The 18,709-nt window shown below is 36.9% G+C and overlaps 1 pseudogene; it reads left to right on the top strand.

Moving 5' to 3' along the window:
* The first annotated feature begins 16,257 nt into the window (after positions 1 to 16,257).
* On the top strand, positions 16,258 to 17,120 carry LOC143676451 (small ribosomal subunit protein eS1 pseudogene; annotated as a pseudogene).
* Positions 17,121 to 18,709: the final 1,589 nt, after the last annotated feature.

Raw genomic sequence — 18,709 nt, 5'->3', positions numbered from 1 at the left:
TACTAATCTGCAGGTAAAATGGTGCAGAGCTAGTTGAGCATGGAGAAAGAATGTAGCTGAAGAGTGCAATTCCATACTTAGAACAGAAACAGGGAGAACTGAGCTTAGACAAAAGTGGATATTAGCCAAGAAACAAGTCCTGATAGGCTGGGAGGTGATTTGGCAGTGTTGGTCAAAGTGGGAGCCAAGGTGAGATACTGAACTGGGTGGCCAAGATCAGAGCCAGAACTATTGAATGCAGGGCCAGGATAAAATGGGATCTGGAGGCAGTTTGGAAGGACATACAAAGGATGCTGTGTCAAGAATATATACTCCCTGGTTTGCAAATTTTCAAATGGGAAAACTGCTGAGTTCTTAATGCATATTATGTAACAGTAACTTTTCTCAGGTGATTCTTCTAGTTAATGTTGAGTTGAATAAATTTAAAATCTGGAATTTTGTTTTAAAAAACTTTAAACACCCAAACATATCATCTTTCCAACAAATGTTTTTAAAACTGATCTCTCAGCCAAGTTGCCTAAGAACAAGAGTTGACTAGAACTGCACGTCTTCGCACACTGTCTACTGCAGAATGGAAACAGGAACCTCTGGGAATATCTATGAGTCATAAAATGTTTAAGGAACTTTCCAAAGACGTTTTCTTGTTAGGTTGGAGAGTTCTAATCTCATATTGGCAGGCTCTGTTGGCTACAAGGTACATTGTTTACTTTGATTCCTTTTCAGCTGTACTGCATGATCTTGGATTGTCAAGTTTTTGATATATTAGAGAAGAGTTGCATAATGTGATGAGAATGTAACCCCTTTTGTTCTTCTATTCTCTTCAAATACATAAAAGTCATGATCCTAATCTATGCCTCCTCCATAAATATGTTTAATCCAGTTGTCTTTGAAGGAAGTAGTTTGGATTATTCCCACAATTCTGAAAGCCTATGGTACTTATAATTGAAAACATATGTATCCATTTAATTAGAAAAAGATGTCAAAGAGCATTTACTCATGCTGCCAGAAAGGGATATTTGTGTGTGTGTGTGTGTGCTTACGCACTGGGATCATTTAATCCATTTTAAATATTAGTGCTTGAATTCAGAAAATATACAAAGGCATATTTTATAAACATATAGTATTAATGCTAAGAATGGATCAAAAAGTAGACTAGAAAAAAATAGGACCTAATCCTTTTGTCCATAAACTCACCCTGAATCTAAATGCTTTGATGTTTAATGGAGTCTGGATAACTTCTAAACTGTTTACAGATTTTTCCATTTTGATTTAATTTTAAAAATAGAGATGTACTTTCTTAAAATAAAACATGAAGCTCCTAAGTGTACAGTTTGAAGCATTTTGACTATTGCATAAACCTTTGTAATCATCACCCAAATAGTATATTTTATCACCCAGAAAGTTCTTTTGTCTTTCTTTCCAGTCAGTCCCCTAACCTGACCCTCCTCCAACCAACAGCAGCAACATACATTAGTTTTATATGTTTTTGGATTTCTTATGTATCAACTCACACAGTATGTACTCTTTTGGTTCTGGCTCTTTGACTCAACATATTTTTTGAGATTCATCCTTGTGATATCGGTTCTTCATTCCTTTTTATTATTGAGCAGCATTTGATCATATGAATATACCACAATTTTTCTATTTATTCTCTTCATGTGGGATATTTGTGTTGTTTCTAGTTTTGACTATTATAAAGAGAGTGCCAAAACATTCTTGTAATATTCCTTTTGTGAATATACTTCTAAAGTAAATAGTTAGGAGTGCTGCATCATATAACTTTATAGTAAACTGCCAAAGTGGCTTTCTAAAGTAGTGTACAATTGTATAACCCCCCCAGCAATACATGAGAGTTTAATTTGGGCCACATCATTTGGTATTGTTAGTCTTTTTTACCTTAATAGCTCTAGTGACTTTGAAACGTTCTCACACTGGGGTTTTAATTTATATTTCTCTAATTATTGATCATGTTGAGGAACTTTCTTGTATGTTTATTGGCCAATAGCATATCTTTTTATGAAGTATCTTTAACCCATTTTTAATTGGATTGTTTGTCTTTATATTGTTTATTTTTATTTTTAGGAGTTTTTTGTATATTCAACAAGATATATTTTCTGAGCATTTTTTTCCAGTTAATGGCTTGTCTATTTGTATCCTTCATGGTTTCTTTTTTTACTGAGTTATAATTCATATACCATAAAATTCATCCTTTACAAGTGTCCAGTTCAATGGTTTGTTAATATATTCAGCAGGTTGTTCTCCCATTATCACCAATTCCAGAACATTTTCATCATCCCTAGAAGAAATTCCATACCTATTATCAGTTACTTCCCATTCTCTCTCTTCCCAGGCCCTAGAAATTAAAGATCTTTCTCTATAGGTTTGTCTACCTCGGACATTTAATGTAAATAAAATCGTTTGTATGTGGCATTTTATGTCTGACTTATTTTGCATGGCATAATTTATGGTTGCATAATATTCCATTGATTGAAATACCATTTTTTTAATCCACTAGTTAGTTGATAGATATTTGGGTTTGTAGTCTATACTTTTTGGCTATTATGAGTAATGCTATGAACATTCATGTACAAATTTTGTGTGAATGCATGTTTTCAATTCTCTTGAGTAAATACCCAGGAATTTGGTAACTCTGGGTGTATGGAAACTGCCAAACTGTTTTCTACACAGCTATGACATTTTACATTTCCACGATCAATGCATAAGAGTTCTAATTTTTCCAAATCCTCACCAAAACATGTTATTGTCTATTTTTTGTTTTAAATATTATAACCATCCATTGTGGCCTTGATTTTTCTTCCCCAATGATTAATGATGTTGAGCATCTTTTCTATACTTAATGGCCATTTGTGTGTCTTCTTTGGAGACATGTCTATTTAGATCCATTTCCGTTTAAAAAAATTAGGTTATTTGTCTTTTTACTGTTGAGTTATGAGTTCTTTATATATTCTGGACACAATACTCATCAGATATGACTTGCAAATATTTTCTCTCATTCTGTGGGTTATCTTTCCACTGTCTTGATGGTGCTTTTGAAGCATAAACATTTTTTCTTTTGATGGAGTCCAATTTGTTAATTTTTCTTTGGTTGCTTGTGTTGTAGGTATTATGTCTAAGAAACAATTGCCTAATCCAAGGTCAGGACTATTTATACCTACCTTTTCAACTAAGAGATTTCTAGGTTTAGCTCTTAAATTTATTACTGATCCATTTTGCATTAATTTTTGAATATGGTATGAGATAGGTATCCAGATTCATTCTTTTGCATGTGGATATTTAGTTGTTTCATTAACATTTGTTCAAAAGACTATATTCTTTTCTCATTGATATGTCTTGGCTTTCTTGTGGAAAATCAATTGCCCATAAATTTAGGGGTTTGTTTCTGGACCCTTGATTCTATTCCATTGACCTCTGTTGTAGTTTGCTAAAGCTGCCAGAGTGCAAGACACCAGAAATGGATTGACTTTTTGTTTGTTCGTTTTATTTTTTGATTGTTTTTAATAAGGGGATTTATTTCGTTAAAAATTTATAGTTCTTCAGAGGAAAGATAGCTAGCTTTCCTCTGAGTTTCTCTGTTACATGGGAAGTCACATGGCTACATCTGCTGGCCCTTTCTCCTGGCTTCTGGGTTCCAACGGCTTTCTGTGGGATGATATCCCTATGCACCTCCAAACATCTGGGCTGAGCTGTGAGTGTGGTGATGAGGTATGCTGAGCTACTGAGCTCTCTTTTGACCTCTCTCTTTTAAACCTCCAGCTAATTAAATCAAACCTCACTTATTGTGGAAGGCATTCCCCTTTAGCCAACCTCAGATGTAAGCAACCATAAATGAATTTCACATACTGATGATTTAAGTCCACAGAAACAGAACAATGGGGCATCATCATGTGACCAAGTTGACACCTGAACCTATTACAACCTGTATGTCTATTCTTATTCTAATACCATACATTCTTGATTACTATAGTTTGCCATTAATGGTTACTTTTGGAAACCAGAAAGTTTTCATTTTTATGCATTTTAAATTTTTGATGATTATGATGAAATCACCCAAAATTCTCTATGTTTTGGTACTATCATGAATTGTTTGGTCATAAATGCTAATGCCCATCCCTACAGAATGATTATGCTTCCTCATCCTCAGTGAAATCATGCTTCACTATGTAACTTGCTTTGGATAATTAAACATGAGCAGATGTGGTATAGAAGTGACAGTCATCATTTATAGCATACGCTATAAGTGCCAGTTTATGGTTCACCATACCTTCTTGTTTCTGTCTGCCATTATGGTCAGAAATTTGGCATTGTGTTAACTGACTAAGACCTCATTGACTTGCATTATAGCAGTGGGATAAAACAGACTCTTTTCTTATATACTTATTCTGTATCTCTTAGGTGTCTCAGCAGTCCAGATGTGACTACTCTGTCCTGGTCTCTATAAAAGGTTTTGTTTAAGGTAGTCATGGCAACTTTGTAGAACTGAGAGGTGCCTAGCTCACTTTTCACAGGGAAATAGGAGCAGCAACTAGTATCTCCGTGGGGCCTACTGTCTATTGAACCTAGATTTCAAGAGGCTTATAAGGGCCTAAACTTCATGCTTGATTGCCTGGGCTTGAATGAGAAACTCTCTGCAGGAACTTCAATATAGGATTTTAAAAATATGATTTACCTCTTTGGAAATGGAGCATCTATCTACTTGCTGCATTTATTACATGTCTAGTCTAAAAAATACATTATGTATAATAGTAGGAGGTTTGGTTAAATAGTTAATTCATTGAAGTATTTTAAGTTAGTTATCAATTAGTCATGAATATACTAAGTGCTCATTTTTATTTTCTGTCAGAGACTAATAAAAACTAAGAAGGCCAGTGTTTAGGTTTGCTAAAGCTCCAAAATGCAATATACCAGAAATGGGTTGGTTTTTAAAAATGGGGATTTACTAAGTTACAAGTTACAATTCTAAGGCTGTGAATGTCCAAATTAAGGCATTAACAAGAAGATACCTTCATTGAAGAAAGGCCAGTGGCATCTGGGGTTGCTCTGTGTCATGAGAAGGCACACTGTGACATCTTCTGGTCCTTCTCCCCCAAATGTCTCTCAGCTTCTGTGGGTCTTTACTTGTTTCTCCCAGAGTAGAATTCTTTTAAAGTATGCCAATAAAGAATTAAGACTTACTTTGAATTGGGTGGTCACATTTCCACAGAAACAAACTAATCAAAATGTCCCACCCACAACAAGTTTGCCCCCACAAAAATGAATTAAAAGAACATACTCTTTTCTAGGGTACATAACAGATTCAGACCAATTTTGCTGGATAAGGCACAGGGGGATTTAGTTAGAAGCATTGCTATATAATAGGCAAAGAGAGAAGTTGTCTCTTCATGTGAATTGTGTTGGAATTTCTATGTCTGCATATGTAGCCTAACTATCTCAGAGCATAAACATGCCCTTAAATTCCAAAATTTTGAATCATAGCAGAAGTATTATACATGGCTTGTAAAGAGTATAATGGCTTGGAAAATAACAACTGATTTCTTGCTGTGAAAATTTGAAATCCTAAATTGATTCCGCATGAACTCCCTCTTCAAAGTGATCACTTGAATGTTCTACTTAATGTAGGATTGAGTTGTGGATATGAACTTTAAATCTCAAAGTTGATAACTCAGCATTGCCTTAAGCTTCTACTTGAAGAACAGTGATCACATTTACAATTAAATGGTTATTTGTAGCCTGAATAATATTGCACATATGGTGGCCATCAGTAAACCTCATCAAATTATATGGCAACTTTCAAAAGCTATCTTTCAAAAACTCTGCTTAATCATTTATCTAGTTTGATTATTTCATTCAAGGGAATGAACCAAAAAGGGAATGTTTAATTGACTTTACTTAGGTGTCAAGGAAATGCACATTTTAATAACCAGTAAATTCTTTAAAATCTCATTATTGTTAGCACAAAATAAAATCCACGCAATAAAAGCTTAAGAAAAGCCTTACAATTTTCCTTGAACAACAAGAGTCAAAATCTGGTAGCCAAGGAAGGCTGGGTAATGTTTAAACAAGTGCTTTTGTCCAGGGACTAATGTTTTGCACTTGAAATGGAGCAATCTGAACATCTATCTGAACTTAGGTCTTACTTTTAACTAAACATTGGTCAAACCACTAATTGAGTTCTATATTATTTGCTTTTGTATTCAGTTAATATAGATTTTCCATTTATATTTATAGGTTTGCAGTTCTTTAGGATTTAGGAACAGATAACCCTTACAGAAGGCCAGAATTCTGATTTTCCATCATGTAACTTTTGTTGATGATCTATAAGGGTACTATGCAGGACAGGTTATGTGGAGTGAGTTGCTACCTCGGTATATCATGGGAACACAGGTTTAAGGCACCACAGAAACTTTCAGCAAATGATACCTTTGCACAATACAAAGCATCCTGAAAGGGCAACTCATCTCTTTGTTATTTTCACAGCATAGAGTCCAAAGAGTTGGAGAAGAAATTTGGGTCAGTCTCAGTAGACAGCTGCTCTGTTTGCCTGGCTTCATTTCAAAGAAACTGAGTGTGGCTTTTATCCATCTTGGGGGGAGGGGACCCTACCAAAGAGAATTCCGGTTCTGATGAATATCTGGGGCTGCTTATTCCCAGTGTTGGGTTTAAGGTCTGACTGGACCTGTTCATTAAACTTAAAATCTCCCCCAGGTTGTGGAAAGGCACATAACCTGGTGGGGTAGGGGAAGGTGGGGATTATAGGATGGCCCCTTAGTGTGTGTTAGTGACTTCCTCAGGGAGGGCCGTGGGGGTAGGTGGGTTCTGGATGATGGCTGTTTAACAGTCCCTATAATTTCCCTAACAGGTTACCCATGCAATCTCTTGCTATTGTCTGAAAAAACAAAACAAAACAGTAATTTTTACTTAATGATTTCAATACTCTGAAATACAACCTCTTGTTAAGTTCCATTATAATGAGGCAATCTGTTCTTATTGATATGGACATTATATCAATAGTAAAAGCATCACAAGGCCATTTTCAGTATGTTCTATAACTATGAACAAATGAAAACAAAGTAAATTTATTTAATGTATAATCAGAGCAAAGTCTCCGAGAATAAAGTCCCAAAGTCCAAATTAGTCATTTAGAATAAGTCCTGGGCTTGCACAATATAAGGTAGAAACCCTAGCTTAGATACATCCATGCAGATGTAGGGTTGGGTGGGTGGGGGCTGCTGCTCTTCCCTTGGCCCTAGACTGCTGAGGTTATGCTTTTATCTACTCCTTTTTGCAATTATTTTGGACTTCAACCTCCCATGACCAGCATGGGGACTTTTCTTACCCAACCTTTTTTGCGTCACTTTTTTTTTCCTGTTTCAGGAAGATCATACTCTGTTTATCTTTCAGTTCCACATTAGCAAGTTTTTTTTTTAAACTTTTTTATTGTATTGTATAACATATATACAAAGCAAAGAAAGAAAAAAACAATAGTTTTCAAAGCACTCTTCAACAAGTAGTTACAGGACAGACCCCAGAGTTTGCCATGGGCTACGATACAATCCTCTCAGATTTTTCCTTCTAGTTGCTCCAGAGGTTAGGAGCCTAGAAAACTTAAATATTTTTTTATCATCACAATAAATTTCTATCTTTCTTTTTTTTGTGAAAAAATAACATATATACAAAAAAGCGATAAATTTCAATGCACAGCACCACAATTAGTTGTAGAACATATTTCAGAGTTTGACATGGGTTACAATTCTACAATTTTAGGTTTTTACTTCTATCTGCTCTAAGATACTGGAGACTAAAAGAGATGTCAATTTAATGATTTAGCATTCATATTCATTAAATATTCATGTTCAATGTTACTTCATATTCATGTTAAATCCTATCTTCTCTGTATAACTCCACCATTACTTTGATCCTTCTATCCCTCTCTTTAGAGGCATTTGGACTATAGTCATACTAAATTTTTCATGTTGGAAAGATCTGTCACTAATAAGGGCTAAGGAAATGGAACTATCTGATGTTCTGGAGAGACTGAGCCCTCTAGCTTTCAGGACTTATCTGGTCCAGGGACCCATCTGGAGATTATAGGAACCCTTAACCTAGGCATGGAACCCTTGTGGAATCTTATAACTTGCCCTTGTGTTTTTTAGGTTGGCTGGAATGGTCCTGGTTGGGATTTAGCAGGTTATGATATGTAGCAATGTCTAATTGAAGCTTGCATAAGAGCAATCTCCAGAGTAGCCTCTTGACTCTCTTTGAATTCTCTCAGCCACTGATACTTTATCTGTTACACTTCTACTCCTCATTTTGGTCAGGATGGAATTTCTGATCTCATGGTGCTAAGGCTGGATTCATCCCTGGGACTCATCTCATGTTGCTAGGGAGACTTTCACCCTTGGATGTCATGTCCCACATAGTGGGGAGGGCAATAATTTCACTTGGAGTTGGGTTTACACAGAGTGAGGCTGCATCTGAGCAACAACAGAGGTCCTCCAGAAGTAACTCTTAGGCATACCTATAGGTAGGCTAAGCTTTTCCACTATCTACATAAGCTTCACAGGAGTAAGCCTCAAGATAAAGGGCATGGCCTATTGATTTGGGTATCCCTAAAGTTTGACACAATATCAGGGGATATCCTGATGGTAAAGTTGAATGGTTTCATATTTTTTCTCCCATCCCTCAAGGGATTTTGTCGATACTTTATTGATTATCTACTTAATATATTCTAGGATGTATCCAGGCATTACATTAGGCTATACAGGATTAAAAGACCTCTTTCTTATTCTAGGTTCCCTGTGTTTGAATTGTTCAAATGAGCTATACGGATAGGTTGAGTTAGATTATGTGCTACAGAAAATTTCGATTCCAGACCAAATAAATCTTTCTTCCTTTGGTCTCAGAGTATGTGTGGTTCTAAAACATAGACATTATCTTTTTACCCCTGTGTTCTGAATTACTTTAACCCCAACCTGACTGAATTCATTCTTATCTCTAAATATTGGGTTAGGTATGTATATATATATATAAAACAGACTCTCGAAATCAAGAAATAATAATTACCCTCTGGACCAAATGTGTCTGCTATAACAGTTTACAATCTAGGCCCTGTTTTCTTGTAAGCATTTTCTAAAGGAGACAAACCATTGTTGTTCTTTTATTTCTTGTTTATTTTGCCTCACCAAATGTCCCACACATTCATTCCCATCATTGCTTGCCTCATGACTTTATTCCTTTTTTGTAGCAGCACAACATTCATTCATAAGTATACACCATCATTTGCCAATCTATTTCTCAGTCAGTGCATCTTTCAGCCACCTTTACCATGGTCATAAAAGTGGAATCATACAGTATCTGTACTTTTGTGTCTGGCTTATTTCACTCAGCATTATGTCCTCAAGGCTCATCCATCTTGTTATGGGCTTCAGGACAGTATTTCATTTTACTGCTGCATAATATTCCATCATATGTTTATATCACATTTTGTTAATCCATTCGTCGGTTGATGGGCATTTGGTTTGCTTTCATCTTTTGGCAATTATGAATAATGCTGCTATGAACATTAGTGTGCAAATGTCTGTTTGTGTCATTGCTTTCAGCTCTCCTGGGTATATACCAAGTAGTGCTATTGTGGGCCATAGGGCAACTCAATATTTAGTTTCCTAAGGAACTGTCAGTCAATCTTCCAAGATGGCTGCACCTTTATACATTCCCGCCAGCAGCACATAAATGTCCTAATTTCTCCACATCCTTTCCAACATTTATAGTTTCCTATTTGTTTAACAGCAGCCATTTTTATAGGTGAGGATGGTATCTCATTGTAGTCCTGATCTGTATTTCCCTTATAGCCAATGAAAATGAACATCTCTTCATGTGCTTTTGAACCATCTGTTTTTGCTTTTCAAAAAAATGCCTATACATATCTTTAGGCCATTTTATAACTGGGTTGTTTGTTCTTTTGTTGTTAAGTTATATGATTTCTTTGTGTATACAGGATATCAAACCTTTGTCTGATATGTGATTTCAAAATATTTTCTCCCATTACGTTAGCTGCCTCTTCACCTTTTTGATCAAGTCTTTGAGGTGCAGAAGCACTTGTTTCTGAAGTGTTCCCATTTATCTATTTTTTCTTTTGTTGCTTGTGCTTTGGCTGTGAGGTTTAGGAAGCTACCTCCTATTACTAAGTCTTGAAGATGTTTTCCTACATTTTCTTCTAGAAGCTTTATGGTACTAGTTGTTATATTTAGGTGTTTGACCCATTTTGAGCTAATTTTTGTATGGGGTGTAAGATAGGGATCCTCTTTCATTCTTTTGGCTATTGATATCCAGTTCTTCCATACCCATTTATTGAAAAGACTATTTTGTCCCAGTTCAGAGGATTTGGGGGCCTTTTCAAACATCAGTTGACTTGGTGGTCTATTTCTGTACTCTTGATTCAATTCCATTGGTCAGTGCTTCTATCTTTGTTTCAGTACCATGCTGTTTTGACCACTGTGGCTTTATAACAGGTTTTAAAGTCAAGGAGTGTTAATCCTTCCACTTTCTTCTTCTTTTTTTTTTTAGTATGCTTTTAGCCATTTGGGGTCTCTCTCCCTTCCCGATGAATATGGTAACTAGCTTTTCCAAGTCTTCAAAGTAGGTTGTTGGAATTTTGATTGGTACTGTGTTAAATCTGTAGATCAATTTGGAAGAATTGACATCTTAGCTATATTTAGCCTTCCTATCCATGAGTAGGGAATGTCTTTCCACCTATTTAGATCTTCTTAGATTTCTTTTAGCAATGTTATGTAGTTTTCTGTTTAAAAGTCCATTACATCCCTAGTTAAGTTCATTCCTAAGTACTCGATTCATTTAGTTTCTATTTTGAATGGAATTTTTTCCTTAACTGACTCCTCAGATCATTGCTTGTGTATAGAAACATTACTATTTTTGCATATTAATTTTATATCCCACTGCCTTGCTGAATTTATTTATTAGCTCAAGTAATTTTGGTATAGGTTTCTCTGGATCTTCCAAGTATAGTATAATGTCATCTGCAAATAATGAGAGTTTTACTTCTTCCTTTCCAATTTGGATGCCTTTTATTTCTTTGTTCTACCTGATTGCTCTAGCTAGAGCTTTTAACACAATGTTGAATAATAGTGGTGACAGTGGGCATCCTTGTTTTGTTCCTGATCTTAGTGGGAAAGCTTTCAGTCTGTCGCCATTGAGTATGATGCTGACTGTCAGTTTTTCATATATTCCCTTTATCATATTGAGACAGTTACCTTTGAGTCCTATCTTTTGGAATGCTTTTACCAGGAAAGAATATTGAATTTTGTTGAGTGCTTTTTCAGCATCAATCAAGATGATCGTGTGATTTTTCCCTTTTGATTTGTTAATGTGCTATTTTACATAAATTGATTTTCCTGTGTTGAACCATCCTTGCATTCCTGGTATAAACCCCACTTGGTTGTGGTGTATAATTCTTTGTTGGCTTTGATTTGCTAATACTTTGCTGAGAATTTTCTCCCTATGTTCATTAAGGAGATTGGCCTGTAGTTTTCCTTTCTGATAGCATCTTTACCTTGTTTTGGTATTAAATGATATTAGCTTCATGAAATGAGTTAGGTAGAGTTCCTTTTTCCTCAATTTTTTGGGAAAGGTTTGAGCAGGATTGGTGTTAACTTTTTTGGGATGTTTGATAAAATTCTCCTGTGAAGCCATCTGGCCCTGGGCTTTTCTTTGTAGGAAAATTTTTGATGACTGGTTGAATCTCTTTACTTGTAATTGGTTTGTTGAGATCTTCTATTTCTTCCTGAGTCAGTGTAGCTTGTTTGTGGGTTTCCAGGAATTTGTCCATTTCATCTACATTGTCTAGTTTGTTGGCATATTGTTCTAGTTTGCTAGCTGCCAGAATGCAACACACCAGAGATGGATTGGCTTTTAATAAAAGGGGATTTATTTTGTTGGTTCTTCAGAGGAAAGGCAGCTAACTTTCCACTGATGTTTTTTTTTTTTACATGGAAGGCACAGGATGGTCTCTGCTGGTCTTCTTTCCAGGCCCCTGAGTTCCAACAACTTTCCCTGGGGTGACTTCTTTCTGCATCTCCAAAGGCCTGGGCTGAGCTGCAAGTGCTGAGCTGCTTAGCTGTGCTACGTTGTGATCTCTCATTTAAGCACCAGCCAATTAAGTCAAACATCATTCATTGCAGCAGATACGCCTCCTAGCCAACTGCAGATATAATTAGCAACAGATGAAATTCACGTACCATTGGCTTATGTCCGCAGCAACAAGACTAGGTATGCTCACCTGGCCAAGTTGACAACTGAATCTAACTAACACACATATAGTTGTTCATATTATGATTTCTTTTATTTCTTCATGGTCTTCGGTAATGTACCCCTTCTCATTTCTGGTTTTGCTTATTTGCATCCTCTTTTTTTTCTTTGTCAGTCTTGCTAGAGGCCTATCAATTTTATTGATTTTCTCAAAGAACCAACTTTTGGTTTTATTGATTCTTTCTATAATCTTTGTTCTCCCATTATTTAACTCTGCTTTAATCTTTGTTATTTCTCTTCTATTTGCTTTGGGGTTAGTTTGTTGTTCTTTGTCAAGTTCCTCCAGGTGTGCTGTTAAGTCCTCAAATTTTTCTTTCTTGTATTTTAATATAGACATTTTAGGGCAATAAATTTCCCTCTCAGCACAGCCTTTGCTGCATTCCACATGTTCTGATAAGTGGTATTCTCATTTTCATTCATCTCCAGATAGCTACTGATTTCTCTAGCAATTTCTTCTTTGACCCATTGGCTGTTTAAGAGTGTGTTATTTAATCTCCATATATTTGTAAATGTTCTTGTTCTGTGCTGGTTGTTGAGCTCCAACTTCATCCCATTGTGATCAGAGAAAGTACTTTGAATAATTTCAATGTTTTTAAATTTATAAAAACCTGTTTTGTGTCCCAGCATATAATCTATCCTGGAGACTGTTCCATGAGCACTAGAGAAGAATGTATATCCTTGTGTTTTGGGGTGCAGTGACCTATATATATCTATTAGGTCTAACTCATTTATCAAGTTGTTGATAAACACTTCCCTGTTTCCTTGTTGATCTTCCGTCTGGTTTTCCTATCTATAGAGGAGAGTGGTGTATTGAAGTCTTCTACTTTATTGTTGAAACATCTGTTGCTCCCTTCAATTTTGCCAATGTCTGTCTCATTACTTTGGAGCTCCTTGATTGGGAGCATATACATTTATGATTTTATATCTTCTTGGTGAATTGCCCCTTTTATTAATATATAGTGTCCTTCTTTGTTTCTTATGATGTCTTTACATTTAAAGTCTATTTTGTCTGATATTAGTATAACTACTCCTGCTTTCTTTTGGTTACAACTTGTGTAAAAACTTTCATTTTCAATCTATTTGTATCTTCTTGTCTAAGATGAGTCTTTTGTAAGCATCATATAGTTGAATTATGTTTCTTAATCCATTCTGCCAATCTGTTTCTCTTAATTGGTATATTTAGTCCACTAACATTCAAAGTTATTACTGAAAAGGTGTTTCTTGGATCCACCAACTTATCTCTTTAATTTTATTTGTCAGCTGTATATATTCTTTTTCTTCTCTCTCTCTCTCTCTCTCTCTCTCTCTCTCTCTCTCTCTCTCTCTCTCTCTCTCTCTTTTGGCATGGGCAGGCTCCCCTTCTTTCTCTTTTTATCAAGTTACCCTTGCTGGTACTCTTCAATTCTGTGCCCTCCTCCAGACACCCCTGTACTGTCTTTTTTCTTCAACTGGCAGAACTCCCTTTAGTGTTTCTTATAGGGCCAGTCCCTTCTTGAAAAATTCCTTCAGGATTTGTTTGTCTCTGAAAATTTTAATTTCTCCTTCAGTTTTGAAGGGGAATATGGCTGGGTACAGAATTCTTGGCTGTAAGTCTTTCTGTTCAGGATTTTAAATATATCATACCACTGCCGTCTCACCTCCATGGTGCCAGTTGATTAGTCTGAACTCAGTCTTATGTGGTTTCCCTTTTATGTAGCAAATTGTTTTTCTCTTGCTGCTTTCAGAATTTTCAGACTGATTAGTATGTGTCTTGGGGAAGGCCTATTTGGATTTATTCTGTTTGGAGTTGGTTGGGCTTCTTAGACTTGTATATTTATGTCCTTTATAAGGGTTGGAAAGTTTTCCCCCATTATATCCTCAGTTACTCTTCCTAGTCCTTTACTCCTCTCTTCTCCTTCTGGGACACCAGTGATCCTTATATTTGTACACTTTATTATGTCTATCATTTCCCTGAGATCCAATTCAATTTTTTCAATTTTTTAAAAATTTGTTGTTTTGAGTGTTCAAAATCAATTATCCTGTCCTCTATATCGTATATTCTTTCTTCTTTCTCTTCAAATCTGCCGTTGTGCGCTTCTAGTATGTTTTTTATTTGGTCAACAGAGTCTTTAATATCTGTGATATCTGTAATTTTTATATTTGTCTTTCAGATTCCTCTTTATGTTCCTCTACTGTCTTCTTGATCTCCATTATGTCATTAGCCATCCCACTGTTTAAGCAGAGTTATATGCACAGCTTTGTTTGGTTGTTGCAGTGTCTGTGTCTCCTCTGGTGTTTTATTTTGGTTGTTAGGCTAGGCTATATCTGTCTGCATTGTGATATGCTTAGTGATTTTTTTGTTTTTGTTGCATGTAAATATCTTGATTAATTTACTTTGAGAGTTGATTTCCTTGTAGTATAAAGCCTTGTGTTTTCACAAGGATGTAGGGTACAGGATGGGGCATGACAGTGCGGTGATGTGTGGCAGTGCAGGTTGGGGATGTTATGCTTGTGCTTGGGAATGTGGGTGCCCAGTTGCCAGGGAGGATGTAGCTGTGTGGGTGCACAGGTCTGGGAAGTGTAACCCTAATGTGCACTGGTTTAGGGTGCAGAGCCCTTTGAGCACATGTGCAGAAGTATGGCAATGGGTTGGCCTTATTCCTTCATGGACTGGGGGCAGATGTGACCTGACTGCACATGTCAGTGCTTTCTCAAAAGCTAGGAAGCATGACTAAGGGCTGTGTACATCTGCGGGTCTAGGCATGTAAACTGATGTTTCCAGAGCTGAGGGTGCATAATTGGGGGCAGTGCGCATGTGTGTGCTAGGAGTGCCATAAACTGATGTGCAAAACTCAGAGGGTGTGGGGTGAGACAATGGGACACTATGGGCAGGGTGGGGGTTAGCAGGTATAGCCTGGATATGAAGTTAGTGCCCACAGCCTTTATGTGCTCATGAGAGCCTGCAGGGAGCAGGGAGCAGGGAGGGAGAGGTAGTTCTCAGAAGGGGTGGGGGAAGGTAGGTTGGGCTGCACTTGTGGTGTGGGTGTGGGGTGGGTACATGCACAGGGATTTAGTGGGGTGGTGGTGTTTGGAAGAAGGGGAATGGGGCAAGTGACGGGGTTCAAGTACGTGGTGTGTGGGATGAGTCATGGGTCACGGGACTGCACTTGTGAGTATAGCACATTCAAGAAACATGGCTTGACTTGCTTCCTAGTCCCTGTCTCCCTGTCTGTACACTCCTATGGGCTCCACACTTCTGCATTAGGCCCCAGTTTTCTGCTTCTCACCTCCTCAGCCTCTGCAACCAGTGCCGCCCTATGTGGTGCAAAAGGCTCTCCCAGGTCAGTTGCATACTTGAATTGCTGTCTCAGTCGCCCTCCCATTCCTTCTCTAATTTTTCCTTGGAGCAGGGCTAAATTTGATCTACCCTATTCAGTCATCTTCCCAGAACTCCAACCTACCTTAGCAAATTTATAAGTAACTTTTAGAATCTTTCAAAATTTACTTTTTAATTCTTTGCTTTTGAAGCTGCTTTTTAAATAAGTCAGCCTAAATTAAATTCTAAAAATAAACCATTAATTTTATTGTTTTTGTCTTTTGTATAACCATCAAAATTTTAATAAGCTATTTTTCATTACTATTTCATGGAGAATATGTTTTTTTAAGTGCATAAAAATTATGTATGTTTTTGTGGCCTGATATATAATTCTCATGACCACTTTTACCATTATTTCTATGGTATATATTTTAATTTAGAATAAACTTTTGAAAGAACAGCCATTTAAAGATAGGCAACTTTCTGTATTATGTTCTCTGTGAACTTTGAAGTGTTAACAATAAAAGTAGAGGCATTTTTCTCCTTTAATGTTTCTTTCAGTGGGGGAAACTTGAAAAACTTGAATATATGTAAACTAATAAAAATGAATGACAAGAGCCTTTTGGCTCTCGGCGCGGCACCATGGCGGTTGGCAAGAACAAGCGCCTCACAAAAGGTGGCAAGAAAGGAGCCAAGAAGAAAGTGGTTGATCCATTTTCTAAGAAAGATTGGTATGATGTGAAAGCACCAGCAATGTTTAATATAAGAAATATTGGGAAAACCCTAATTACAAGGACTCAAGGAACCAAAATTGCATCTGATGGCCTTAAGGGTCATGTTTTTGAAGTGAGCCTTGCTGATCTGCAGAATGATGAAGTTGCATTTAGAAAATTCAAGCTGATTACTGAGGATGTGCAGGGCAAAAACTGCCTAACTAACTTCCATGGCATGGATCTTACCCGTGACAAAATGTGTTCCATGGTCAAAAAATGGCAGACCATGATTGAAGCTTATGTTGATGTCAGAACTACCGATGGTTATTTGCTTCGTCTGTTCTGTGTTGGTTTTACAAAAAAACGCAATAATCAGATTCGGAAGACCTCTTATGCTCAGCACCAACAGGTCCGTCAAATCCAGAAGAAGATGATGGAAATCATGACCCGAGAGGTGCAGACAAATGACTTGAAAGAAGTGGTCAACAAACTGATTCCAGACAGCATTGGTAAAGACATAGAAAAGGCTTGCCAGTCTATCTATCCTCTCCATGATGTGTTTGTTAGAAAAGTAAAGATGCTGAAGAAGCCCAAGTTTGAATTGGGAAAACTCATGGAGCTTCATGGTGAAGGTAGTAGTTCTGGAAAAGCAACTGGAGATGAGACAGGTGCTAAAGTGGAGCGAGCTGATGGATATGAGCCACCAGTCCAAGAATCTGTTTAAAATTCAGACTTTTAAAAGTGACAAATAAAAAGTCTTATTTGTGAAAAAAAAAAAATGAATGACAAGAAAAAAATCACTGCCGATAACATAAAGCATATATATATATATATGAATGATTAAATGCTATGATAGGTGGAAAATGTGAAAGAATGGGTGTGTGTTTGTGTGTGTGTGTGTTGAGAAAGGATAGAGTTGTTTATGGCTGTACTTTTCAAATGTTTTGATGATCCACTAAAGGCAGAGGTGGAGGAATGCAGAGGGATTTGCAGGAGGGGAGGAGTGACTGGAATCAGTGTTCTTTCAAACGTCATGTTTGATTTTAAAAATTTATTCAAATTTTCATTTTATTTCATTCAAGCCCATGTTTTTTTGAGAAGCAGAGACCTCTGATGATAAATAAAATGATCACAATCAGTTGCAGCTTGTTCATTTAGAGGCAGCTGTTTTGTTTATTTGTAGGTTACTAAAGCAGCTGTATCAAAATTTAAGACAAACAAACACACCTAAAAATAGGCATTCCAACAGTCATCTCTCATCTTCACACTATCTTTGGCTCCTCTTATTTATTTATTTATTTTTTCATTTTTTTCTCCTGGCTGGCTCACCAAGAAAGCTGTTGCTAGAGTTCCTTTGTCACCGGAGCCCCATTCCTGGCTCAATGCACATTGCAAGAAGGAATTTAAGGATGAGACAAGCAAGTATAAGCAAATGGGAAAAGATTATTGAAGATAACGAAAGTACACACTCAGGGCGGGCCACGGTGGCTCAGCAGGCAAGAATGCTTGCCTGCCATGCCAGAGGACCAGGGTTCGATTCCCGGTGCCTGCCCATGTAAAAAAATAAAAAAAAAAGAGATATTCATAGCCCTAAATACTCATTAAAAAAAAAAGAAAAGAAAGTACACACTCAAAGGATGAACATAGGCATGCTCAAGGGAGAGATGTGTCACACATTGTAGGAGACAAGCAGGTACAGGCAGGTATAGAGTTTACTGATGAAAGAAGGAAAGTACATACTCAAGGTTGGAGCAAGGGCAAGCTCAATGGAGAGACTGGTTACATGTTGTAGGAGACAATTATGTATAGGCAAGTGTAAAATTTTACAACTTTTCAACTTCTAAAATAAGTAAGTTATCCCTATAATGTACATATCTTGAATGTTTAAAGAAACCCACACTAGATCCCTCAAATCCTTGTCAGACCAACAATATAAAGAAATAAACTAAGAGAAAGAAATAAAGGGGAATCTGGGCACCATATCTCCATGTTCACCAAAGTCTGACCATTGTGTCACTCAAATTCACTTCCTCGTATACATGAGGGGAACAGCCTCTCCCCAAACCTATATCCTTTTCTTTCTGGGGTGGTGCAAACTACAGCCCTTACTACAGTAGATGGTCTTGGGGCTGCAACTGACTGTACATTGTCTCCCTCTTCCACTATCCTGTCTCATTCCCCTTACCTCAGCTATCATTTCTGCCTGTCTTGGTGACTTTTCTGTTGGTTTGCCCCATACCCTAATCCCTGAAGCCTATGAACCCCTAGTCAACATGCCCTCTTCATTTTGGAGTTGTTACACTTGTCCATTTACCACTACAATTGGACAAAGGAATTTTAAAAGGTACCAAGTGGATCACTT

The sequence above is a fragment of the Tamandua tetradactyla genome, chromosome 3 (genome assembly GCF_023851605.1).
Source record: "Tamandua tetradactyla isolate mTamTet1 chromosome 3, mTamTet1.pri, whole genome shotgun sequence".
NCBI classification, from domain to species: Eukaryota; Metazoa; Chordata; class Mammalia; order Pilosa; family Myrmecophagidae; genus Tamandua; species Tamandua tetradactyla.
This window is presented reverse-complemented; position numbering and strand designations above follow the sequence as displayed.